This window comes from Canis aureus, chromosome 8 (assembly GCF_053574225.1).
Source record: "Canis aureus isolate CA01 chromosome 8, VMU_Caureus_v.1.0, whole genome shotgun sequence".
NCBI classification, from domain to species: domain Eukaryota; kingdom Metazoa; phylum Chordata; class Mammalia; order Carnivora; family Canidae; genus Canis; species Canis aureus.
The window spans coordinates 30,628,290-30,643,224 of NC_135618.1; positions in this window are offsets into that span (position 1 = coordinate 30,628,290).

A 14,935-nucleotide genomic window follows, 5' to 3' on the forward strand; every position below is an offset into this window, starting at 1 on the left:
ATCCAGATTTCATATGTGAGACCCACAGCAAGGTTTGTGGGAACATACTAGTCTGATAAGAACCATGAACTCAGCAGTCTATAATGTTAATTTGAACAGCAGGCATATAAGGGTCTATGCTGGTATTCTTTCCCTATAGTAATTCCTTTTTATAACAACACAAAAGACAAAAATAGTGACCATCTCTGGGTGGAAATGGATCAATAAAACCAAGATTACCAAATTTATCAGAGATGCTGAGCCAAAGGAACGATTTCCAAAAATATTTTCTGCTCATCTTAACTTAAAAAGAAAAAACACTCTTGTACCACTAGGTCTTGCAGACAATTTCCAGGAGTGTGACATGGTAAGAAATCATACCTTTTGCTAGCTGTTTGTCAAATGTCTCAGTATTTCTTAACTACAGCGATCTCAGAGTGAGCAGTATTTAGCCATTTGAAGTTTATCCTGCCAACTAGCCAACTGTTAGGGCCGAAAAAAATTTCCTTCAAGATTCTTCTAACTGGGCTAAGAATTAAATTGACATGGGACAGATTAATAGTAGGAAAAAACATACTATAATTACATGCACATGGAGGCCTAATATAAATAGTCTCAACGAAACGTCCAAGTCTTGTGCTTTTATTGTATACATTTTAGACAGGTGAACTGGGGAGACCCTGGGCCCTGAGTCCTCAACCCAGCCCATCTTGAAGGAGTCATTAAAAGTTCTCTCTCAAAAAAAAAAAAGTTCTCTCACATCTTGAGAAAGAATTCAAGGACAGACATGCAACAGTGAATAAGTGACATAAGTGTGAACGTTTAATAAAATGAAAAGTACACTCTAGAGATATGAGAGCAGGGGGGCTCGAGACAGCAAGAACTGCATGCCCTGAAGGTTCTTTTATTGACCATTGTTAACTAGAGGGTAGAATATTTATTACTTAGAGCAGGAAGCAGGGTTTTGTACTTTTTCTTCCTGTTTTGGTCAGGGTTTCTTTTTTTTTTTTAAGAGTTTTATTTATTTATTTTTTAAAAAGATTTTATTTATTAATTCATGAAAGATACAGAGACACAGAGAGGCAGAGACACAGGCAGAGGGAGAAGCAGGCTCCATGCAGGAAGCCCGATGTGGAACTCGATCCCAGGTCTCCAGAATCGCACCCCGGGCTGCAGGCGGCGCTAAACCACTGCGCCACCGAGCCTGACCTGGTCAAGGGTTTCTTGTCATGACATCCATCATCTTGGGCCTGATTTGATCAGGTTTCTTGTAGAATGCTACCAGGACAGGCCTCTGACTTTCTTAATAGCTGGCCTCCAAGTATTTTATTAGAACCTAACTGCCTACTCCAATATGAGACATAACGAGGAATTGACAGGATAAAGCAAACTTGTTTGGGAGCTTTACATAGTAAAGGATTTTAAACAATTTGGACAAAGATTATAAATTATTAAAATTAATAGGCTTATTTACATAACGTTCTTACCTCTGAGTTTCCTGTCTTGTGATAAGGATATCTTAGGGAGAATGCCTTTCACGTGGGAGATTTATTTCCTGCTTTCTGGAAATGAAGTGGGAAGGGGAAGAGCATTCTTAATCAGTATGCCAAAGTGGCACATTTGGGACTGTCTATGCTCAGCCGCTACATTTCCTTGGCACAAATGGACCATGAAACTTTAACAAGGGTAAGAATGTTGGTGTCTAGGAATTAACTATTCGTGAATAATGCAAAACCATTGCACTCTATTTCATAAATTGAGAATGTGACCCAAATAGATCCAATTAGAGGAATTTCCAGGGCTTGTACAGATTATTATTTTTTTTTTTAACTAGGTAGAGCTATGCCTGGTGCTGCTAATAAACATTATCCTGATAATTAGGATGACAGTTCATTATCAGTTTTTTAAAAAAATTCATCGTGGAGAAGTGCTAATAGCTTAAACCAACAGCATAAGCCCTAACAGCTAGTGTATCATGGATTTTTTTTTTTTTTTTTTTAGTTTAAATGAAGTAAACTTGAAATAAGTTTTTTTTTTCTTTTGCTGGAGGGATTTGGCATAGGCTAACTATGGGTCATATATGTCACCCTTACGGTATAAGGAGTGAAGTTTCATATGGACCACGTGAAGTGAGAGAAAGGCCTTGTTCCCCAAAGGAAAAGCATAGAGCTATTAAGAGAAAGTAGGTACTACACAACCAAAAACAAATGTGATACTAAAGTATATAATATATAAAACACGTATTTCCATGTAGTGGTTTTTCATTTGTGCCTTCTATAAGAGCTGGGAATGGTATGAGGCAAGTGAGGCACATATAGTATAAAATTTAAGAAGTAATTGTGAGAATAATGCAAGTGCTCTTCATCCCAGTCTAGCATGGCTCTGCCTCCTATACTGTTAGTAACATGAATAGAATCAGCATAATACTGATTAGATAAATCAAACAAAAGGCATGCTAATGCTAATTCAGGTTGCTGCTTTAGATGATTTGGAAAGTATTTGCTATGCAAATGAAACTCCTTTAAAATCAGTATCAAGAAATATCAAGGCTTTTAAAGAAAGTAAGGGAAAATATTTATTAAGCACCTAAAAGTCAAAAGGCAGTGTACTGAGTACTTGTAGCAATTTGATCTTAACCACTCTATAAAGAAGAGAATACTTCCATTATGAATAATGGAGTTTTTTTAATAAACTTTATCTGTAAGTTAATAAAATACTTGGTTATATTTATAACTTATTAATTCATATGAAACAAAAAATATTGACCTTAAATGATTGTTTAGGATTGATGAGAGCCAACCACATCACTTAAGAGAACTGATAATTCCTGGAAGAATAGTGTTCTCACTCCAAGAACTTAAGCTACTTTATATCCTACTCTGACATTTCCTAAAAGTAAACTATTGTAGAGGTATAGCATTCACATAAAGGCCAGTAGGTAATCTAAACAAATAAAACTCACTAAATTTTGAAGAAGAAAAAAATACTAGGAAAGAGAGACCCTGTAGTCAACAAGCATAATCTTTAATGGCTTGAGGTGAAGCTAGGGGATCAAACAAAACTTCAGAACATCTGATTAAAAGGAGTTATATCTACTAAAACATTACATCAACTGAAATGAGAAAAGGTATTTGACTACACAGAAGAAATTTTAATTTTTTCAAATGATGTAGCACTTATCTACCAGGATACTTGAAAATCTTAAGAATTCAAGAAGAAAGTCTGAATAAGAGATTATTGTATGAGGCTTCTCAGAGCTTAGAAAAAGATATACAAAGTACCATTAAATATTGTTTATGGAGACATTTAATATCTTGCTGTGTAAGAAACGGATGGAAGGGAAAGAAAGATTGAGGTTTAAGTGGGCAGCTCTGTATATATTGTACATTTCTTTAAAAAAATTATTTGAAGGATATTTTGATAAAATGTTAACATTAAATCTGGGTCTTGGGAAATGGGGCTGATAATTTTGGGAGGCTGATAAATTTTTCTGTATGACGTAAATCACAACTTGAATGAAAATAAAATAGTGGAACACCTCTAATCCAGTGTTTTGCAGCTATGTTTTCATATTGTCCCCCAAAGGAACATTTTTAGAATTTTTTTCACTACTTGCTCTACATGAAATTTTAGTATCACAGTGTATTTTTTTATTTTGAACTGTATGTGTATCTGTCTTTTTGGATAAAGATAGGAAGATTTTCTTCCACCCAAGAACTAAACGGTGAATACATGATTTGGTACCATAAGACATTAACAATTTCAGATCATATGTTCTCTGACCTTAGCTGAACTAAATTATAAATTAGGTGTCAGTAATACATTTGAAAAATGTTTAAATTTATGAATATTAAATAAAATTTCTAAATAACATGAAGCAGGGCAGAATTCTTAAGGGAAATTAGAAAGTTTTTAAACTGAATTAAAGTGAAAATTCATCAAAAATTTATGGAATACACCAAAGGAGTGTTTAAAGGGAATCTGCTTATATTAGAAAAGAAAAGTCACAGATTGCTGATTCAACTTTAAGGAACTAGAAAAAGAAGAGCAAATTAAACCCAGAGCAAACAGAAAAAGGAAGTAAAGCATAAGTCAATGAATTTGTAACCAGAACAGTAGAAAATATTGTAAATAAAACTAGTTCCTGAAAAGATTGATAACATTGAAAAAGTTTTAGCCAGATGCAAAGAAAAAAAACGCCCCTAAAATTGTAAGAAAATATCTGGAATATTTTGAACAAATGTATTTATATAAATTTCTAACTTTGATGAAATGGGCTAATATCATAAAAGTGACAAACTACCAAAGCTTGTTTGAGAAGTAGGTAACCTGAACAATCCTATGCCACTTAATAAATTTACTTTGTAGTTAAAAATCTTCCTGCAAAGAAAACTTAAGGCATAGATAAATACTTTCACTGGTGAATTTTGCTAAACATTAAATGAAAAAACCAACAATTCTACAAGACAGTACTTCCAAATTCATTTTATGAGTCCTGTACCCTGATGCTGAAATAAGGTAAGACACAAGAAAACTATTTCTCATGAAAATAAATGTAAAAATCCCATCAAAATATTAAGCTGAATTGAGTAATATGTGGAAAGCATATTATAAATCATGATCAAATGCAGTTTTTATTGGGATATGCAGGCTAGTCCAACCTTTGAAAATCAAATGTAATCCATAGCAACAGACTAAGGAAGAAAAAGCATGTGATCATTTTAATAAATGAAAGCATTTGATAAACATTCCTGATAACTCAATAATACAAGAATGGAAGAGAGCTTTCTTAATCTGGTAAATAGTATTTACAAAACTTACAGCTATCCTAATGGTTAAAAATGGAATGTTTTTCTACAAAATTGAGAACAAGTTAAGAAAGTGCACACTAATTCCTCCTATTCAACATCTACTGACAGCTAGTACATAAAACAAAAAGCCATTGTAATTGGAAATGAAGATGTAAAATTGTCCCCATTCAGAGATGACAATTGTTTATGTAGAAAATCCCAAAGAATTAAAATGACTCCTGTAACTAGTAAGTGAGGTAAGCAAGATTGCAAAATAAAAAGACAATAACTGGATATTGAAATTTTTTTCTAAAAATAGTACTTGCAGTAATACCAAAACAAACCTATATAGTCTACCAAAATGTGTACTAGACCTGACACCCCTTCACCAATTTTGATAATGAAAGGTGAAGAAGATCTAAGTGGGAGAGATACTGTGTATGAGTCAGAAAACTCACGATTTTTAAGAATATCAATTTTTCCAAATTGACTCATTACTATTTAAAAATCTTAGCAGTATAGTATTTTGCTTTTGCCAAGCTGAATTAAATTTCTCTGGAAAAGCAACAACGAGAATAGGCAGCACAATTTTGAAAGAAAAAAAAAATTGGATGACTTAGACTACCTAATTCTAAGACTTACTACAAAGCTAGAGTGATCAATTGGATTTGGTATTGACAAAGAGATGGACACATAGAACACTGGAATGTAAAAATCCAGGAATAAACCCACACATGAACAATAATTTTTTACAAAAGTGACAAGGCAATTGGAGAAAGGATAGTCATTTTGACATATGCTAGAGTAATTGGATATCTATATGCTAAAAAAAATAAAAGAAAAAACCCAGTATGTTGCTCTCATGCAAAAACTTTCAAAAATGAGTCGTAGTCCTAAGTATAAAGTGTAAAAGTATAGAATCCGAGGGAGAAAAAAACAGGATAAAGTCTGCATGACCTTAGACAAGTTCTTATATACAACACCATTAAAAATAAATGTGCCTTCATCAAATAAAAACCTTGAACTTTTCAGAAGACACTAGTAAATTGAAAACGCAAATCACACAGTGGGAAAAATCTTTGCAAAGTATGTGTTTCAATTTTATCCAGAATATATAAAGAACTTTCAAAACTCCGAAAATAAAAAGGACAATAAATTTGAATATAATTTACCAAAGACTTAGAGATAGCCAATAAGCACGTGACAAGATGCCCTAGCCCATTAGTCCTTAGACAAATGTAAAACAGCCACAATAATACAGCACTACACACCTATCAGAATGCCTTAAAGTGAATTCTGACAGTACCAACACTTGTCAAGAATGGAGCACTACAGTTTTCATGCATTGCTAATGGAAGTACAAAATGGTACAGCTGCTTTGAAAACCAGATTGAAGAAGTTTGTTAAGGTTAAAAGGTTAAATATGACACTTATGTGTGACCTAGCTATCGCACTTCGGAGTATTTAAGAAGAACAATAAAAAAAAAAAAAGTTCACAGAAAAAAAAAAAAAAAACTTGTACGTGAAAGGGTACTGGGAACATGGCATAGGAAGTGTCAGGAATCCATTAACCCACCTAGATAACAATTGCAGTGGTAGAATTTATTTGATGTAATTATTTTGGAACTGGAGTCATATTAAGGCTTTGCAATTCAACAGGGAAAAGCTTGGACAGTAAGTTGTTAATTTCATTCAAATTTGGCCCTTAACACAGCAGCTACCCATTTCCCAACTTCAGCCATGTAGTAGGCAACTGTGTGTGTTCCTTAAAGAGCTTGCGCACAGCCCATAGGAGCCAGGGTAGGCAAAAAGAACCTTCAACTCCAGATATTGGGAATCCGTGCTGATAGCTGACTTCTGCATTCGATTACAGAGGTGCAGAGTGGGAAACCATGGTGGTTCTACCTCTTTCCATTGTAACCACACACCCCTACACTTTGTGAAGTGACTTCCAAGGGTATAAAAGGACTGACATCCCCTTTATTTCCTTTCGGTTTCTTTTTTCTTTGGGGGGCCAGACATTAAAGGCCAGGCCATTCAAAAACAACTGCACATATGGGAAAAATTAGAAATTGAACATGAATGTCCAGGGAATGATCCAAACAAGATCTGAGAACTTGGGTTTTATACCTTTGATGATCGTTAGCACAGAGGGGAAAAAAACAACCAGCAAACAATAGGGTGCCTGGGTGGCTCAGTTGGTTAAGCATCTCATTCTTGATTTTGGCTCAGTTCATGATCTCAGACTCCTGAGATCGAGCCTTGTATCAGGCTCCATCCACACTGGGGGTGAAGCCTGCTTAGGATTCTTCTCTCTCAGCCCCCTCCCCCACTCATGGGAAGGCATATGTGTGCACTCTCTCTCTAAAAAAATAACCCAAACAGCAAACCCCGGGAAAAGAAAAAAAAAAATCTGATTTCCAGGATTAAGATATTGTTAAAATGTCACTTTCAACAGAAAACGATAACAAAAACAGGAATATATGACCCATTCAAATGGGAAACAAAAACAAACCACCTGAGATAGACCTGGTGGCATTTACTAGACACATAGACTTTTTTTTTTTTTTTTAGATTTTATTTTTTTTATTCATGAGATACACACAGGCAGAGGGAGAAGCAGGCTCTGTGCAGGGAGCCCAACTTGGGACTCAAACTTTGGACCCTGGGATCATGACCTGAGCCAAAGACAGATGCTCAACCATGGAGCCACCCAGGCGTCCTGACAAAGAGACTTTAAAACAACGTATAAAGATACTCAGAAGACTACAGAAAGATGTTCAGAAGGCTAAAAAAGCAAAAGGAATTCTGTAGCTGAAAATAAATGAAAAAAAAAAAATCCCTAGAAGGGCTCCAAGAAAGATATGAGTAGGCAGAAGAAAGAGACGACATTATTAAGTCTGAAGAACAGAAGCAAAAAAGATTGAAGAAAGGTGAACAGAGGCTGAGGGACTTATGGGACACCATCAAGCAGATGTGTACACATTGTGCGGGAGTCCCAAAAGGAGAGAGAAAGAGAATATTTGAAAAACTAATGGTTGGGAATTTTCTGAATCTGATGAAAATTATGAATATAGAGATCCAAGAAGCTGAACAAATTTCCAGTAGGATGAACTCAGAAACCCACATTCAACACTGTACTCAGACATTCAACAGACAAAGACACACTGTACTCAGACATTCAACAGACAAAGAATCTGGAAAACAGCAAGAAATAATTGACTTGTCACATACAGGGGGATACTTAATGAGATTATCAGGAGATTTTTTTTTTTCGATCACAAACTTTGGAGAACTAGAAGGAAATGGGATGATAGTTACAAAGTGGTAAAAAGGAAAAAAAAAAACTGTCAACCAGGAATCCTATAAGCAAAACCATTCTTCAAAAGTGAGGGAGAAATTAAGATAATTTCAAAAAAAGTTTGAAAGTTTGTGAACATCACATCGGTTCTGCAAGAAATACTCAAGGGAGTCTTGCAGAGTGAACTTAAAGGACATGACAGTAATTCAAAGATGTTTGGAGAAATACAGATCTCAATAAAGGGAAATATATGGGCAGTTATAAAAGTTAATATCGTAATAGTGGTTTATAACTACACCTGTTTTCTACATGACTGAAGAGGCTTATACATTTTTTAAACAATTATTAGTTTTTAAGTCAGAATTGTGATTGTGGCTAGTAACTTTATCTGTTGTTTTCTACATAATTTGAGACTAATGACATTTAAAATAATTAGTTTTATGTTTTGGGATACACATATATGAAGATGTGATTTGGGGGACTTCAACAATGAAAAGAAGTGAGGACATCAGTTAAGTCAGAGTTTTTGTATATTGAAGTTAAGTGTTAAAGCTCTAGGGTTGCTAAACCTAAACCTCATGATAACCACAAATGAAAGAGCTACAGAATAAACACGGAAGGAAATGAATGAGAAAGTAAACATGTCACAACAAAAAAATAACTCAGCATAAGACTATAAGGCAGGGAGTGAGGAACAAAAAAGCTATAGAGCATATAGAAAACAGGCAAATTGGCATGAGTCTCTCATTTTAAGTAAGTATAAATGAATTTAACTCCTTGATCAAAACAACTGGCAGAATGTATGAAGATACTTAATTCACCTACATGCTGTCCACAAGAAACACTTTAGATGGAAAGACAGATTTAAAGTGTAAGGATGGAAAAAAGTTTTTTAAAAAAGTGAAAAGATAGGAAAAGTTACTGCATGCAAAGAGTAATCAAAAGAAAGCAGGGGTGGTTTTACTGATATCAGACAGAAGAGTTTAAATCGAAAAGATTGCAAGAGACAAGATTTTAATAAAAGTTTCATTACAGCAAAATAATGTATTTATGAATTATAAACAAATTGTAAATCTAGAAATACGTAAATTGTAAACATTTATGTGCCCAATGAATATGAAATGAATGAAATACGAAGCAAAACTGAAGAAGAGTGAAATAGACAATTTTAAATAATACTTCAAAACTTTAGTACTCCTTTTATGATCATGGATATACTGAGATAGAAGAGAAGGTAATAGATGGCACAAACAATAGATTAACCACATCTAACATATACAGAACACTACCTAAGAACAGCAGCATACACATTCTTCTCAAAAGCAAATGAGACATTTTCTAAGACCTCATATCAAGCCACAAATTAAGTTTCAGTAGGTTTATGAAAAGAGGCATACAAAGTAGTTGCCTAACACAGTAGGATTCAGTTAGAAATCAATTAACAAAGGAAAGTTGGAAAATTCACTTTACCATTAATATTAGGCAACATTCTTGAACAACCAATAGGTGAAAAAAGAAATCACATGGGAAATTAGAAAATACAACTGAAAATGAAACAATGTAACAAAACTATGGAATGCAGCAAAAGTGGTGCTAAGGGGAGACAAAGCTCCCAAACCAACAAGCTAAATTTTACAATTTAGGAAAATAGAAAAAGTAAAATAATTAAATCCAAACCTAGTAGAAGGAGGAAATGACAAAGATTACAGACAAATGAAATAGAATAGAAAAATAATAGAAAATCACTGAAACCAAAAATTGTGTGAAAGCATCAGCAAATTTGACACATTTAGAACTGGATGAACTAGTAAAAAAGACTCAAATTACTGAAATCAGAAGTGAAGGTGGGTACATTACTACAGATCCTACAGAAATAAGAGTGTGAAGAACAATTCTCAAATTGGATAACTAGATGAAGTGGAAAAGCTCCTAGAAATACAAAACCTACTAGGACTAAATTACACACAAAAATAGAAATTCTGAATAGACCTATAACTAGTAAGGAGATTGAATCAGTAATCAAAAATCTGACAATGAAAAATCCTGGAAATGACAGCTTTACTATTGAGTTCTACCAAACATTCAAGGGAAAAATAATACCGATCCTTCCTTTAAACTGTCCTAAAATTTGAAGAAGGAATAAAAGGAAACTAGGAATAAAAAGAAACTACCTCAACATAATAAAAGCCATATATGGAAAATCACAGTGAACATCATACTCCATGCTGAAAAAGTAGGGAAATGTTTTCTTGTGCAATAAGGAGCAGGTCAAGGAATCTCACTTTCACCATTTCTCTTCAACCTAGTTCTACCAAAATTTTTGTATTTATGTCATCACCAGTCTCATTTAATCTTCTACTCTCTAAGTTTGACTTCTTCCCTCTCTTTTTTTAGATTCTACTTACAAGTGATACTATACAGTATTTTTCTTTCTCTCTGGCTTATTTCAATAAGCATAATGTTCTTTAAGTCCATCCATGTAGTCACAAATTACTGGCATTACCATATGGTAATTCTGTTTTTACTTTTTTGAGGAACCCCCTTAATGTTTTCCATAGTGGTTGTATTACTTTACATTCACATCTACAGTGTACAGGTTCTCCTTTTTCCACATCTTTGCCTGCATTTGTTATCTCAGATCTTTTTTATGATAACTATTCTAACAGGTGTGAAGAGGTCGCTCTCTGTGGTTTTGATTTACATTTTCCTGCTGTTTTGTGATATTGAGTACCTTTTGTATAGCAGTGTCCTATTTGTATTTCTTCTTTGGAAAAATGTCTAGTTAGGCCCTTTGTCCACTTCTTAATTAAGATATTTGGGTTTTACTTGAGTTGTAAATATAATCTTATATATAGTAAACCCTAAAGATTCCACCAAAAAAAAACTTGATAGAAAAAAAACTTTTCAGAATAAACAAATTCAGCAAAGAAGTGGGATACAAAGTCAACATGCGTTAAGTCAGTTGTATTTCTGTAAGCTAATGAACAATCTGAAAAGGAAGTTATGGGAAAAAATCCATTTATAATAGCATGAAAATGAATAAAATACTTAGGAATCAGCCAATGAGGTGAAAAACATGTACAATGAAAACTATAGAATATTACTGAAAGATATTAAAGAAGACATAAATAAATTGAAACATTCCTATTTTCATGGGTTGGAATACTTAATAGTATCAAAATGTCAGTTTACCCCAAATGATCTATAGCAGTCTCTATCCAAATCCCACTGACTTAAAAAAGAAAAAAGAAATCCTATCCTAAAATTTGTTTCTCAAGGGATCCTGAGTAGCCAAAACAATCTTGAAAAAGAACAACAAAACTGGGGGACTCTTCTGGTTTTAAAACCAATTATAAGCCTATAATAATCAAAACATTGTGGTACTGGGATAAAGACAGACATAAATCTATGGACTAGAATAAAATCCAGAAAACTGTCTTCTCATATATGGTCAAATGATTTTTTTAAGATTTATTTATTGTATTTATTAGAGAAAGCCTGAACAATTGGGAGGGGCAAAGGGAGAGAGAGAATCCCAAGCAGAATCCATGCTCAGCATGGAGCCTGATTCGGGGCTCAACCCCAGGACCCCGAGATCACAACCTGAGTCAAAACCAAGAGTTGGACACTTAACCTGTTGTGCCACCCAGGCACCTCTGGTCAAATGATTCTTGACAAGGGTGATGACAGGACCATTTATTGGGAAAGGACAGTCTTTCCAAAATGGCTGTGGCAAAATTAGATATCCACACACAAAAGATTGAATTTTAACTCTTACCTAAGACTGTATATAAAAATTAGAATGGATCAAATATCTAAATTTAAGAACTAAAAAACCTCTTAGAACAAAATTTTCACAACCTTGGATTTGACAAGTGATTCATTAGATATGATACCATAGACATGGATAACAAGAAAAAATAGACAAATTAGACTTAACAAAAATTTTTTTAAGTTTGTACATCAAAAGATGTATACAGAAGGAAACTATTTCAAATCAGAAACCTGATGATATTGATACCTAGAATATATAAATACCTAACATTCAACAACAAAAATCAACCTAATTAAAAAATGGGCAAAGAATTTGAGGGCAGCCCCAGTGGCCCAGTGGTTTAGCGTCACCTTTAGCCCAGGGTGCGATCCTGGAGTCTTGGGATCAAGTCCCACATCGGGCTCCCTTCATGAAGCCTACTTCTCCCTCTGCTTACGTCTCTACCTCTGTGTGTGTGTGTCTCTCATGAATAAATAAATAAAATATTTTTTAATAAAGAATTTGAGTAGAGTTTTCTCTAAAGAAGATGTACAATTTATCAAATGTATATATATCAACTCACTCTCAGAATGTTTACTATAAAAAAAAAAAACAAGAAACAATGCTTTTGAGGATGTGGTAAAATTGAACCCTGTGCATTGTTGGTGGAAAGGTAAAATTGTATAGCTGTTGTGGAAAACAGTGTGGCAGTTTTTAATAAAACTATAATAGAATTACCATATGATTCAGCAATTCCACTTCTAGATACACACCCAAAAGAAATGAAAGCAAGTTCTCAGTGACAGTGATGCACCCATGTTTATAACAGTATTATCACAGTAGCCAAAAAGGTGGAAGCAACACAAATGTACATGAACAGATGGATAAGTCACATGTGGTAATGTTCATACAAGGGAGTATAGTAATTGCCAGTGGCTGGGGAGAGGGAGGAATGGAGAGTTTCTGTTTAATAGGAAAAAAGTTTCAGTTGTATAAGATGAAAAAAACTGTAGAGATTGATGGTGGTGATGGTTGCACAACAATATGAATATATTTAATGACACTGCACTATGCATTTAACAAAATTAAAATGGTAAACTTTGTTACATGCATTTTACCACAATATAAAATTTTTAATAAAAGATAACATGAATAACATGATGTGAACATTTATAGTGGTTTAAACATCATTCTCCAAAGTGAAAATAACCCAAATGTTCTTCAACTATCATATCTCTATATGAAATGTCAATGACATACATGTGACAATATGGATATATCTCAAACAGATCATAGGTAAAAGAAGCCAGACTCACAAAGTCACACACTGTGTGACTCCATTTTCATGAAATTATATAAAGACTAAACTCATTAGAGATCTTCTAAGTGGTTGCCAGGGGGTAGGTGAGTGGATGAATGGACTACAAAGGGATGAGGGTATTTTGGGGTGTGATGGAATATTGTATGTGGCGGTTGAGGTGAGTCTATGCTATGCATTTATTAAAGCTCAGATTTCTACCAAAAAAAAAAAAATCTTACTGGATTACTTGTAGATTGCTAGTGGGAGTATGAAGTGGTATAATCACTTTGGAAATAGTTTGGCAATCTTTATACATTTTACATACAGTTACAATAAGAACCAACAATTTTACAACTAGGTTTAACCCATGTGATATGAAAATACATGTCTATAAAAAAGTCTTTATTCATGATTGCCAAAAAACATAAACAGCCTATATGTCCATCAACATATTAGATAAACAAATGATGGTACATGCATATAATAAACTACCATTCAGTAGCAGACCACTGTAATATATTTTCTTACAAATGCTTTCTGATCCAATTTTGAGGCCCTGACTACAGATCAATCAGACCTTCTTGGGCATCTGGTTATGTCCATATCCCAAACTACTCTTATCAGACTTTCGCACTGTGAGTCAGTATATTACCTTCCCTAATCACCCAAGGACCAGGAATATCCTTGTACTCCAGAGCCCACTAAAATTATTTAGACATCCTAAACCTGCCTACCCTTCCTCACCCATTCCTTCCTATGGAAACCATCAAAAAAGGAACTTGCACATAATTTCTTTCCCTTCCTCTGTTGAGTAAACAACCTTGATTCTTCTTTTGAGTGGGCCTGTGTGGTGTCCTGTTTCTCCTCAAGAGACTGTAAGCATAACACACTGCAAAATTTTCTGGTTTCTCTCTCTTGATCTGAGTCTGACATCACTATACCAAACCCACAATAGTAAATATTTTTGAAACAACTACTGAAGTACAAAGAATACATATTTGTATTAGTTTCCTATCACTATTGTAACAAATTACTATAATCCTAATGGCTTCGAACAACAGAAATTTATTTTTTTACAGTTCTGGAAGCCAGAAATCCAAAATCTTCTTCTCTGATCAAAATGTCAGGGCCATGCAACCTCTAGAGGCTTTAAGGAAAAACAAGACCTTCCTTTCAGCTTTGGTGACTGCCAGCATTTCTTGGCTCTTGGCTGCATCACTTCAATCTATGCCTCCATGGTCATATGATTCATGCCTTTTCTATTTCTATGTGTATTAACTCTTTCTTCCTCTTTCTTATACATTTGATGATATCCGTGACCCAGCCAGATAATTCAGGTTACTCTAGTCATCTCAAGATCCTTACCTTAATTACATCTACAAAGACTTTTTCCAAATAAGGAAACATTTATAGGTTCTAGGGAATAGGGCCTTATGTCTTTTTAACAAAATATTTATTTATTTAAAACAATTTAATCATCTTTATTTTTTTAAGAAGTTTTAGGTTCGTAGCAAAATTGAGAGAAACTACAGAGTTCCCAGATAATACCTGCCCTCACACATGTACAACAGTGGCTCCTGTCAACATTCTGCATTATAATAATGTACCTACACTGACACATTGTTATCACCCAAAGTTTACATTAAGATTTACTCTTGGCATTGTATGTGTTGTTTTTATAAATGCATAATATATATCCACCATTATCAGACAGAATAGATCCATTGCTCTAAAGACTTATGAGCTCCACCTATTTATCCCTCCTTCCCTCTAACTTCTGGCAACTACTAAGCTTTTTACTGTTTCCAAAC